The following is an 11,650-nucleotide window of genomic DNA, read 5'->3' on the forward strand; positions in this document are numbered from 1 at the left end:
TTTAGACGTGCCTATTAATTTCTCTAACTCACGAAGACTAGTATGAGGTTGAGCTTAATTTTATCAGTATAGAAATTTTTTCAATCAATGTTAAATCTTTACGAGACATTGTTACGTACTAACACAACTGGGATTAATAAAAACGCACATACATTAATACACATCGACGAAAGAACGTGAACTAAAGGTTTTCGATTTTGTACGTAGGCTAGTTGACTCTTATCGTGGTAATAGAAAAAAATGATTGATATAATTGACGTGAGATATACGTACATTACCTTTATGTACATTATATGTACATATACGCGCGTATATAAAATATAATAGAGCCGTAAAGATTAGATAATTACAGTTTCGATAAGAACGTAGATAATTTAGGCCAAAATATCTAGTTAAACGATTTTATTTTTGTCCCTTATAACCGATGGTTTGTCCCGGATAAACGAAGTTAAATTGCATTAAACTTATACATCCGTTCGGGACTATGACAATTTGTCCCCATTAAGCGGTTGTCCCCTTTATGCGGTGTCCCAAATAAGCGGATTCTACTGTATTGTTTAATATAATATTAGTCGTAATAAAATTAGAAAGTATTACTACACTTTAATAATATTTGAACAAAAAATGGAATGTCTTGTTTACAACACATTTTGAATTTTGATATAGTGATCTATCTTAGAATATCTATGCTTAGATTTATCAATACATTAACCTATGGCTTACAATGATATTACTACATTTTTATATTAAATGTTGGTACCATAGTTGTTATTAACACAAATATATAGTCATAAAAAGAGTAGATACACTTTATGAACAAATGGGTCATAATTAAATATTCTAGCATTTCAAAGGCTAGAGAAAAAAATTAAGAGCTCCCCTCCCCCAAAAAAATACGTTTCTGACTTCGGCACTGGTATTTATTGTGTATTTCACAGGCACAAATTGCCGTTTTATTACTATTGTATTTATGTACCTAATGTATTGGTTGTGCCACATAGCAATATATATTTGTATTATCAACAGTTGATAAAAACAGTTTATAAAATAGTTACTATTTTCACTTGTTAGGGCTGTTATTTAAATTATTGATCAATACCTTATTATAAAAAATCTATGTTACCATTTTATTTAATAGTTTTAGGTATCCACCGTATAGTGGCGTATTTACAGGGGGGGGGGTATGGGGGATAAATCCCCCTTGACCTTTTTTTTTTGTAAAGTTAAGTTTACCTATTTTATGTATTTCTCAATATGATACTACTTTTAAGTTTTAAGTAAAAGAGTTTTATCCAAATATTCATGAACTCTTGAAAATATTTTGTACTTTGCCTGTACCTACAACTGCTATACTGATATTTTTCAAGTTTTTATTAAGTATTAAGTCTAACCTAATAAATAGTATGACAGAAGTAAATATTTTATTAATTTTCCTATCTAATATTGAATAATATCTATTAATTAAATAGTAATTATAATATACTTTGTTTATTATAACCGACTTTCCCGCTTAGGGCCTTATGGTTTTACAATCATAGTGTTGTGGACTGTAACGCTTTTTCTTTGTTTTTGGTTCTCGGATAGGAATAATTAGTTTAATCAATATATTGTAACGCACCTTATTTCGATCGCAAAAATATATACATCTTTATTTATGGTTATTTATTACGACGACGCGAGACGGTGCCGATTACATCGATCGTACGCGACTGACTCAATAGTCACACAGTATAATATAAGTCTATAATAATGTGTTATCGGGATCGGCCCGCGTATCGTCTTTATCAATACCGAACGATACCGATACAAATTATCGACTCTTAATATAAAATAATAATAATAAAATAGTACAATATAATAATATAATAGCACGCGTCAACAAAAGACATAGATGTCTAACGAGTAACGACTAACAGTTGTTCATAATATCATAAATTGACATCTAAACGATAAGTGTAATAAAATATAACAATTGGGGCTCGGAAGTTGATGACCTTAAAAACATCAAAAAATGACTCTTAAAAAATGCAAATAATACATAAAAATGATAAAACAAATATCCTCTAAAAATGACCTAAAAAAATTACAAACATTTTTTTTAAATTTATAAAAATATATTTTTGTAAACATGTTACTCTATTTTACTATAAAATTCTATAAACATTAATTATCAAAGCTTACAAATTGCTCAAATTATGACATAAAAATGACAATTAATGTCCTTAAAAATGAAATAAAAATTACAAATATTTGATTTATAAATTTATCAAACCTTAATAATATTATAATTAATAAATATTTATACTTTGAAAAACTTCTCTCCACGTTCACTTAAGTGATTGGGGCAAATCTGAAATAGGCCAAATCATCAGCACTGGAATAGTGAAGCAGTGAACTAGTGTGAAATGAGTAAAAATGACTAAAAATGTGGGAAAATGGCCTAAAAAGGTCAAAAAATGACTTAAAAAGTAACAAACACCAAAAATGCAAAAAAATACAAAATAAAAATTAGTTGTTCAGATTCAGATGCTAATCAAACACAAAATGCATCAACTTCAGAGCCCTAAATTAATAATCATTATTGGTAACAGAATATTAAGAACTAAGAAATTTATATTTTTATGAAAAATTTAAAATATATGACAGTGCACAATTATATATATATACTAATTCATACTTTATATATATAAAAATAAAAGATAATATTATAACATTGATATATATCATCAGCTATAAGCTCGATTGTGAATTATTTATTGACATTATAATATGTATACTACCTTTTTTTTACAATATATAAATAATAAATAATATATATGATATATGATATATGAGTATACATGACACTGATTGAAATTAGTCCATATTTTCAACGATTTATAAAATATCTGGGACGTATGTTTATATCGATTTCTAATAAATGAAATATCACACGAAATAATTAGTTGAAAAATAGGCACTGAGATCTGGTCACTGTTGATCCACCGTCCCCAAAATATGCGTTCTATCGAAATTTTAAACCTGTCTGTATAATAATAATATATAGTTGACATTTTTTATATTTGTGTAAAAGTCCATATTATTACCTATATTATCGCATTGAATTAATATCTTTCAATGAAATGAAATGCACACTTAGTTTCGTCACGTGTCCAAGTTATGTAGTCACGTATTAATCAAAATTAATAATAATAATAATAAAATCACACAAAAACCTGATTAGCTCAACGCACCAACCTCAACAATTATTGTGAAAGTTCAACTAAAGTGAATTAATCTTTTATTGTGCGACTACAGTTCTATATTAAAATAATACTTTTTGACACTATCGTATTAGGACTTTTATGTAAACATACACAAACACAATGATATCTTAATAGTAGTATTGATATAATTGTCTACGGTAAACGGTATATTATACGTATATAGCTCGCACCTTTATAACATTTGTGATTGTATTGGTTAGTACGTTGGCTAGAGTAAAAAAAAAAATACTGTACATCAAAAGTAGAATTTTATTTTAGAATGTTTACCTACCCTATTATTAGGCTACGCGTTTTATATATTTTGAGTCCCCACGTGAACTTGTTTTCAGTGGGGCCCATTATGTTTCATTATTGTTCGACGTAAAATGAAAACAGGTAACTGAAATCATTAAAGACGCTGGGCCGAGTTTGAATCATAAATATTATTACCATAAATTATTTCATATAAATCGCGCCAACGGTTATATTTATATTTATCCGCGAGAAAGTAATTTAGCCAACTCCTCTTGAATATTTATGATGGATTTTGAAATTGAACAAATACAAAAATAAAGCAATTTTAATGATTGATAATCTCATAAATTTAAGATTTGACTTGAATTTATATAAGCTGTTTTATACGTTTAGCAATAAACAATATGGAATACATTAATATGATGCATTATAATTATTTATAACCACCCATAAAAATAAAAACTTTAATAATATATAAATACTATTTTATTATTGGAACATTTCGTTCTTTATTATATTCAACGTATATTTTTATTATACATTATTATATAATATTAATTTTCTCTATTTCAAGTATTAAAAAATGTACACCAACAATAAGTAATAAAATAAATTATATTAATTTATAATTTATAACTAAAGTTATTTTATAATATACTTGAAAGGTTAGGTATATGTAAAGTGATTAATACCAGTTTTATAAAAATGAATATGATTTCAATAATATAAGTAGGTAGGTACACATATTATTCTAAATCAATTTTACTATATTACATACGAACCTAGGAAAAAAAGCCTCGGATGACATTCATTGGAAAAAAAAGCTCCGTACCAAATAAATACATTACTCTTTTTTATTGTGACTGTGACTAACACTTATTTAACATAATATCTATAACCATAAAATATAATATAATATTCTAAAATACTAGTTTAATATTTTGTAAATTAATAAACTGTTAAAGTGTTAAAACATTAATGTTAACAATTGTTTTTCATTAATTATTAAATTAATTATTATATTATTAGGTGTATCTCATTTAATATTTATTATACTAGACAATACATTTATTTTGTTAAAAGGCAACTATAAAAAAATTACATTACAGCTGGTTTTCCCGAGTAGTTAGTAATTCTTCGGGGTCGTGTTCGACAGTCGATATCACAATGACAATATAAGTATCTTGGTTTATATAATCTGTAGAATTTCGTATACCTTACACTCTTTTATAATAATTGTGACTATTACCATGTGCTCTCAAGATTCCTACATTCGTAGCAAGTGTACATAAAGTCAATTTGCCAACCTAATTTAATTTACAATGATGAACATTTATTATTATTTATTACACATTTATACCTTGAACACAGCTCTTGGAATTCTTACATTCGTGACAAGAGTACATATAGTCAAATCGTCACCCAATTGTAATTTAAGTTAAATGAGCACTTACTACTATACTTATATTCTAAAAATATTGATATGTTCGTGTTCAAAGTGTAATTTTGTAACAATAATGTACTTAACGGGATTGCGATAGTCACAGAACTTTATGATTTTAAAGAATAATAGGTAGGTGAATGGAAAAAATGAACAATGTGAATTTGTTTGATAGAGAGATAACTAATTCAGATAGTCATAACGAATGCTGAGATAATCCAATATACATATACTGTATACGCATATACGCACAACCATAAGCACTCCCTTGAACAGTAGTGGAAGAGTGTCATGTTGTTGACTGGCGTGGACCTCGTGCATGGGTCTTCTTCTGAAAATTACTGGTGGTAAGTCGATTCTGTAGGGTCCTTATATAATGTGGCTTCGGTGGCTTCTTCTGATATGCATTGATTAATACGTGATGTTTTTTTCTTACTTTAGGCGGTGTGACAAAGGTGTCACTGGTAGTTTATTGTTTTGTTTTGGCCGAACGTATTGATTGGAAAATTATCGAAGGGGTTTCGTAGAGTATAATATATATGTGTATGTTATAAACGTAAAAATGGATTCATGATTTTATAATATACGGTGTCATCTGGCGCCGCTGATAATTATTGATTGTGTTGTTTTTCCTAAATGTCTGAACGGAGAGGTGTTGAATATTGTTTATGTGTTGCACGTGTCGCGTGTGTATGTAAAGAGTGCGTATATATATATTTATGCGTAAATCGTATGTATATATGTATTGAACAGCCCAACATTCCATATGGACCGTCGCCACTAGTTGTCTTGTGTTTTATTTTAAGTTTAAATATTATACATTACATTATACGGGCGACTAAATAAATATTATGTTACAATGTTACCTCTCAAAATACATCGTCAATTGCTACTTGTTCAAAATCATCAATATAAAAATTTTATTTAATTTTAACCAGGAAATTTTTGGCTATAAGCTATTTTTCTTATCATCAAAAATCATAATTAATAACGAGTTGATGAAATAGTTTTTTAAAAAATTATGAATATATTAGTTTTATTTTAGTTTAAAAAAAAATTTCACAATTTCTATAACTCGTTATAAAAAAAGACAAATTTTTCAAATTAAAAAAAAAACCCAAATTCGTTAACATTTAAAAAAAAAATTATTTCATCAAATCGTCATGAATTATGCTATTCGGTGATAAGAAAAGTAACTTATTGCCAAAAATTGCTTTGTTTAAAATTGAATAAAATGTTGATATTGACGATATTAAACATAATTTGTATCTGTGCCTATTATGTGAAGGCTAGATAAATATTTTGAGGGATAAGCCCTGCCCCCTAGCCCCCAACCAATTGCGCCTATGAGCATGTAACCAATGATGTGGTAACAATGATAAAACCATAGACCGCTAATATTTTATACTAACCGGCCGATGCACAATGTTATATGCATTGAATACCTACTAAGCATGGTTATAGCTGTAAAGTGTAAATTTTTGTCCATGAACAACATTTTTTATTTTTCTTCTTTACCTATACATATGAATGTTTGGTTTTTGAAACGAAGTTACTTATGGCACGATGTCGGGGCTAGTCGGGGAAAAACGTTCCTGACGAAATACCCTTTTTTTCTAATATATTAAACAATTATTTTAGCTAAAACATCCAATTTTCATTTTTTTTTATTCGTCGGAATTTAATACGGTTAGGTTATGTTTACGCACAATTATTATTACGTAAGCTTATCACCTGAATATTATAATTAGTGTCAGCATCGCCGACCGCCCCTAGCACCTCCACCTCATGACCCACTCAATACACACCCATCTCATACGCTATCGGTGAATTATTTTTTTTATACAATTTTCGTGTGTGTTAATCCTCGTAATATATTAATATTTTCTTTTGAGCAGTATTGCATCAATCGCAAACCCGCGTGGTTCGAATGTTAGATAAAAAATATTGTAGGCGTTAATCGCCAAAGTTTATATCATTATTAGTTATATATTTATTAAATGTGTTAACCACCAGTCATTATTAAATTATTATTTTACACCAGTTCAGATAGATGATAATATTATTGTTATTATTATTTTTATCTGTTGGACCACAAGGGTCAGTCACGGATAGGTACTTAATTACTATAGACCTACTGCTGTGAATCTCATAGACAAAGCTATATATTAAAATATAATATTATTTACATTTAAAAATACATTGCTTCCACAGCCTATTACACCCAAAATGATTTGAACAATCAGAATTTTTTTTCTGGCCAACGCCGGGTAATTCAGTTAGTTATTTTATATTTACATATTGTATATATATTTCGAAATTCTAAACACATTAAAATAAATGCTATTTGTAAAGTTTAATAATAATTATATAACTGGTATTAATAATTTTGTGTCACCTTTCTATCCTATTTCAATATACCATAATATAAGTAAATTATAAGAAAAAATGAATTTACTATAATCTATGTACCTACAATGGTTACCTATTATCTAACTTTTTAGCTAATGTTTTTAATGACCTAAAAATCGATCTGTAATCGTTTAAATTATGTTTTTAATGGTCAACGTATACGTTATAAATTGTGGACAAGCGGAAAGGTCTGTTGTACATTTAGTCATATAGGTCACTATAATAAATGTGTTAAAATGTAATTCAATGATAGAAAACCATTGTATACCAACGAAAAATGATTTTGAGTAAAGACCGTACGTCAGCCTATATTATTAAGGGGGCGATCGTAAACTCCGCTAGAATACAGGTTTGACAAAAATATAATTAAAAGGTCTAATGTGAGCTCCGTCAGTTTTAATTTCTTATCTGTAATGGCAGGAAATAAAATTGTGTATAGTACGAAATCCTAAGTGTGGAATACGAAATTAAAAGTGTGTATAAGACGTATACCTAAATCTAGTGTATATTTGTAATTAAATTATATTAATAATGTGGTAATTACAATAATTAGCTTTTAAAGAATATTTATCAATTCAACGCGATTGTGAGTAATATTTTAGTTTGGGGATTATTTTCCCTATGGTAGAGGATTTTTTCCGGTAATTTTTATTCCGCAATTCACTGTCCCTATATTATATTTATCTATAGTTCAGTGCATATATTATTGTGAAATTATGTATAATAATCTTACCAATATACCGACATAAATCGTTTTATTGTGATGTAGTATGCAGTAGGTACTCTGTATGTAAAGAAAAATAGAAATTCTACTACTCTATGCTTATGGAAAAAATACATTTTTGTGGGAAGGGAAAAACCACCACAGTAATTCCAAGTTTAATATAAAGTGTGTAGTACGAAGAAAATTATATTTTAGCTTCTGTGTTATTGGTATATGAAAACTCGTTTGGTAGTAAAGCTTTGCTAATATAGAATTTAAATATAATATATCTCAACCAAATAAACTCAAAAATTCAAAAAAAAAAAAGTTATGATGTTTGAGAATGCTATAAATAATTATAACGACGAATCTATATTAGACTTAATAGTTGGAATATCTACAAATTGTGTCTAATAATTTTAGTCCACAGTTAAAAACATTATACATTTATAGTATAACAGAATATAACTTAACATAGGTATCACGCTTACATATTTTATGGTTATTACAATTATCTATCATTACCATTATATATGATTTGTTCGGAGAATTACTATTTTATGTTTTATATATTTTTTGTCCCCTCTGCAGCCCCTGGCTTTTTTTTAAAATACATAGATATCTATGCTATACTAGATAGCAAACATTTTTACATTTTACATGAAAAAAGTGAAGCAAGTTTTAATCTCATAGTATAGATATCTGTGAATAAATTTAATAAAGTTATTAATTAATCAGTTGACATCGACCAAATGGTTGATTATTATCACAGAATACTCTACTATTCACTATATTAGCTAGTGGACTATTTTTCTTATCACAGTTTATCTATATCAACTAGGTACTTTATTTATATATTTATGTTATTTCACGGTTGTGGTTTGTAGACAATATTATATACTACACAGGTTAGTTAAAATAGTATTTACAAACAACGAATATTTTAGACATAAAAAAACAGAATATTCTTATTGCCTACAATAAATTTTTACATATTATACCTAACTAGTAAATAAAATACTGTTATAATGAGTGAAAAGAAAATTATATAGCAGAAGAATAATCATTAAGGTCATTAAAGTTCACACTTTTTTTAAAAGTTTAATTTTGTGACCCGTAAAATGGGGTGACATCAGACACGTACCTACCTATTACATTTCATTAAAAACCGATGTTATAATTACAATGGTTGGCTTCAGACAGTATAGACATTGTAATGGGCATGTAGGTATTAATATGTAACAAGTACCTATAACTGAAGGTAGTAGGTATAAACCGCATTACTTATAATCTGTCATTCGAACCATACTAAGCGGTTCTCCTTGTAAAAGCATTAGCAAGCTTTTCTATAGCAAATCTATGTACACGAGGTGGCCGTTTACAAAAGTTTCCCAACACTTAATCATATTAAAACACATACCTAGTTGTGTATCGATGGTAAGAGTTGTACTGACTTGAATATTTGCTTAACTGTTAAAGAAGTTTCTAGAACGCAATATTTAGGTATCATTTTTGATAATAATTTACGTTGGAATCTACACATACATAATTTGGTAGGTAAGTTACATCAGGTAACCTATAAATTCTATAAATTAAAAGATTTGGTACCTAAACTAACACAATGCATGTTGTTTATTTTGCGTTATACCAATCCATATTTCAATATGGTTTATTAATTTGGGGAGGATCGGCTGATTGTTTCTTAAAGCAACTACAAATAAATCAGAATAATATAGTTAGAAATTGCTTAAATAAACATTCCTTATGTGGTTCTACTTCGCATAATTATAAAGAGTTGGGTGTCCTACCTGTTAAATTTCTATATAAAAATTTGCCATTCTGTTCATTTTTAAAAATTTCAATAAAGGCCTTGACGGCCAAGATCTTGTAGACAAAAGGGAAAATAGACGGTTTAATATACCTATTGATTGCCCGTGCAAATCTTTTGTCAACTATTTAGGACCTGTGTTTTTAACTTTATGCCATGTCAGTATAAAAAAAATATTCAGCTGTCTGAAAATAATACTAAAATGTTAGTTTATAATTGGTTGTTCTCTCTAATAATTAATAGTTTTAAAATCTATTGCTGTGTTTAAATTGTTTAATATTTGTATTTTCTTGTTTCTTTTGGTTGTTATTAATTTTCTAATAGAAATTATTAATAGAAATACTTTTAAAGAAATCGTGTTAATTTAAATAAAATATAATGCAATTACTACAGCGTTACTGGCTACTGCAATAGTAATTTCGTTACAGTAATTTGTAATTTTCGTTACGTTACTACCCAACACTGCAACTATAACAACTAAGTTCATGATCAGAACAATAGATGGTGAAATAAGAAATATTTATAGATTAAAAAATATCTAATTTAAGATTTATGAACAATTATATGATTTCAACCAATAAAATAAAGTGGTAGTTGATATGTCAGGTGCAGCACAGGCTGCAGATGCTGCACCCGTAGGACCCGCCTTTTTAATAACATTAAAGCGAACGAGTTTGATTTGACTAAACATTTGATGAAAAATACTACTTTTTTGTATTTCACATTGAATAAAAATGTCAAATATTTTTTCTTAATTTTAACCTTTTTATAACAATTATATTATATACATATTTAATTTTGTATAGCAAAAAGATGAATCTTAAATTCATTTCAACTATTTATATTATTAATTAATTACAGCTTATATTCACTTAACAACTTATAATGTCCATCAAAACCCTGTACGTCCATGGTAAAAATATATTATTACAATCGCCACCTATAACAAGTCCCATTTAAATTTAAAAGAAACATTATAATTACGTTAGAATAAAATATTAAGACCTAAAAGTAATGATTTATGTAATCTACAGAATATTTTACAAATACCTGAATAAGTCACAACTCCGAAAAACAAAAATCTTCAACACAAAGTATTTGGTGTGGAATAAGTATTAAGATTTTAAATTATCTTAAAACTGCTCTGCTGTTAAATTTAGGGTTTGTGACATTCGACTTTTGGCCTCTTAGCCGTCGAATTAAGAATGTGATGTACCTAATATAAAAAAATAAAACGATCTCGATTTGCATATATCAGCTATACGCCTAATACACACATAGTCATATTTTATATACACTCCAAGTATTGGTACAATATTTTTCGAGCGCGAAGTCGACATAATATTATAATGTAATAGTATCATAAAAAGTCGTCTGAATATATTATATTATATTTTACCTAGTCGATATAATGAGTTTCAGAAAATAAAACTAGTAGCCAGTAGGTATATACCTAATGTATAGACCTACGGAGTTCCGACAGTTCAGATGCGTCGAATTATTATTTCAAAACTAATATTTACCAACGACACTTTTTTTCCATCCAGCTGTTAGGTATGTCCTGCCACCTGTAAGGTGTAGCAATCGTGACATCGTGCCACCTGTTTCTGACAGTAGGTACATAATAATTTCGTGTAATATAATAATTTAATATTCCAGTCGAGGAATGAGATGTAGAGTCGCGAGCAGGCAACTACGTGATTCCTTCAGAAACTCGTACAGGGGGCTTTGGGTGTTAACATACCAAAAGTCCTAACACCTAGGTG

Source organism: Acyrthosiphon pisum, chromosome X, assembly GCF_005508785.2.
Source record: "Acyrthosiphon pisum isolate AL4f chromosome X, pea_aphid_22Mar2018_4r6ur, whole genome shotgun sequence".
Classification (NCBI taxonomy): domain Eukaryota; kingdom Metazoa; phylum Arthropoda; class Insecta; order Hemiptera; family Aphididae; genus Acyrthosiphon; species Acyrthosiphon pisum.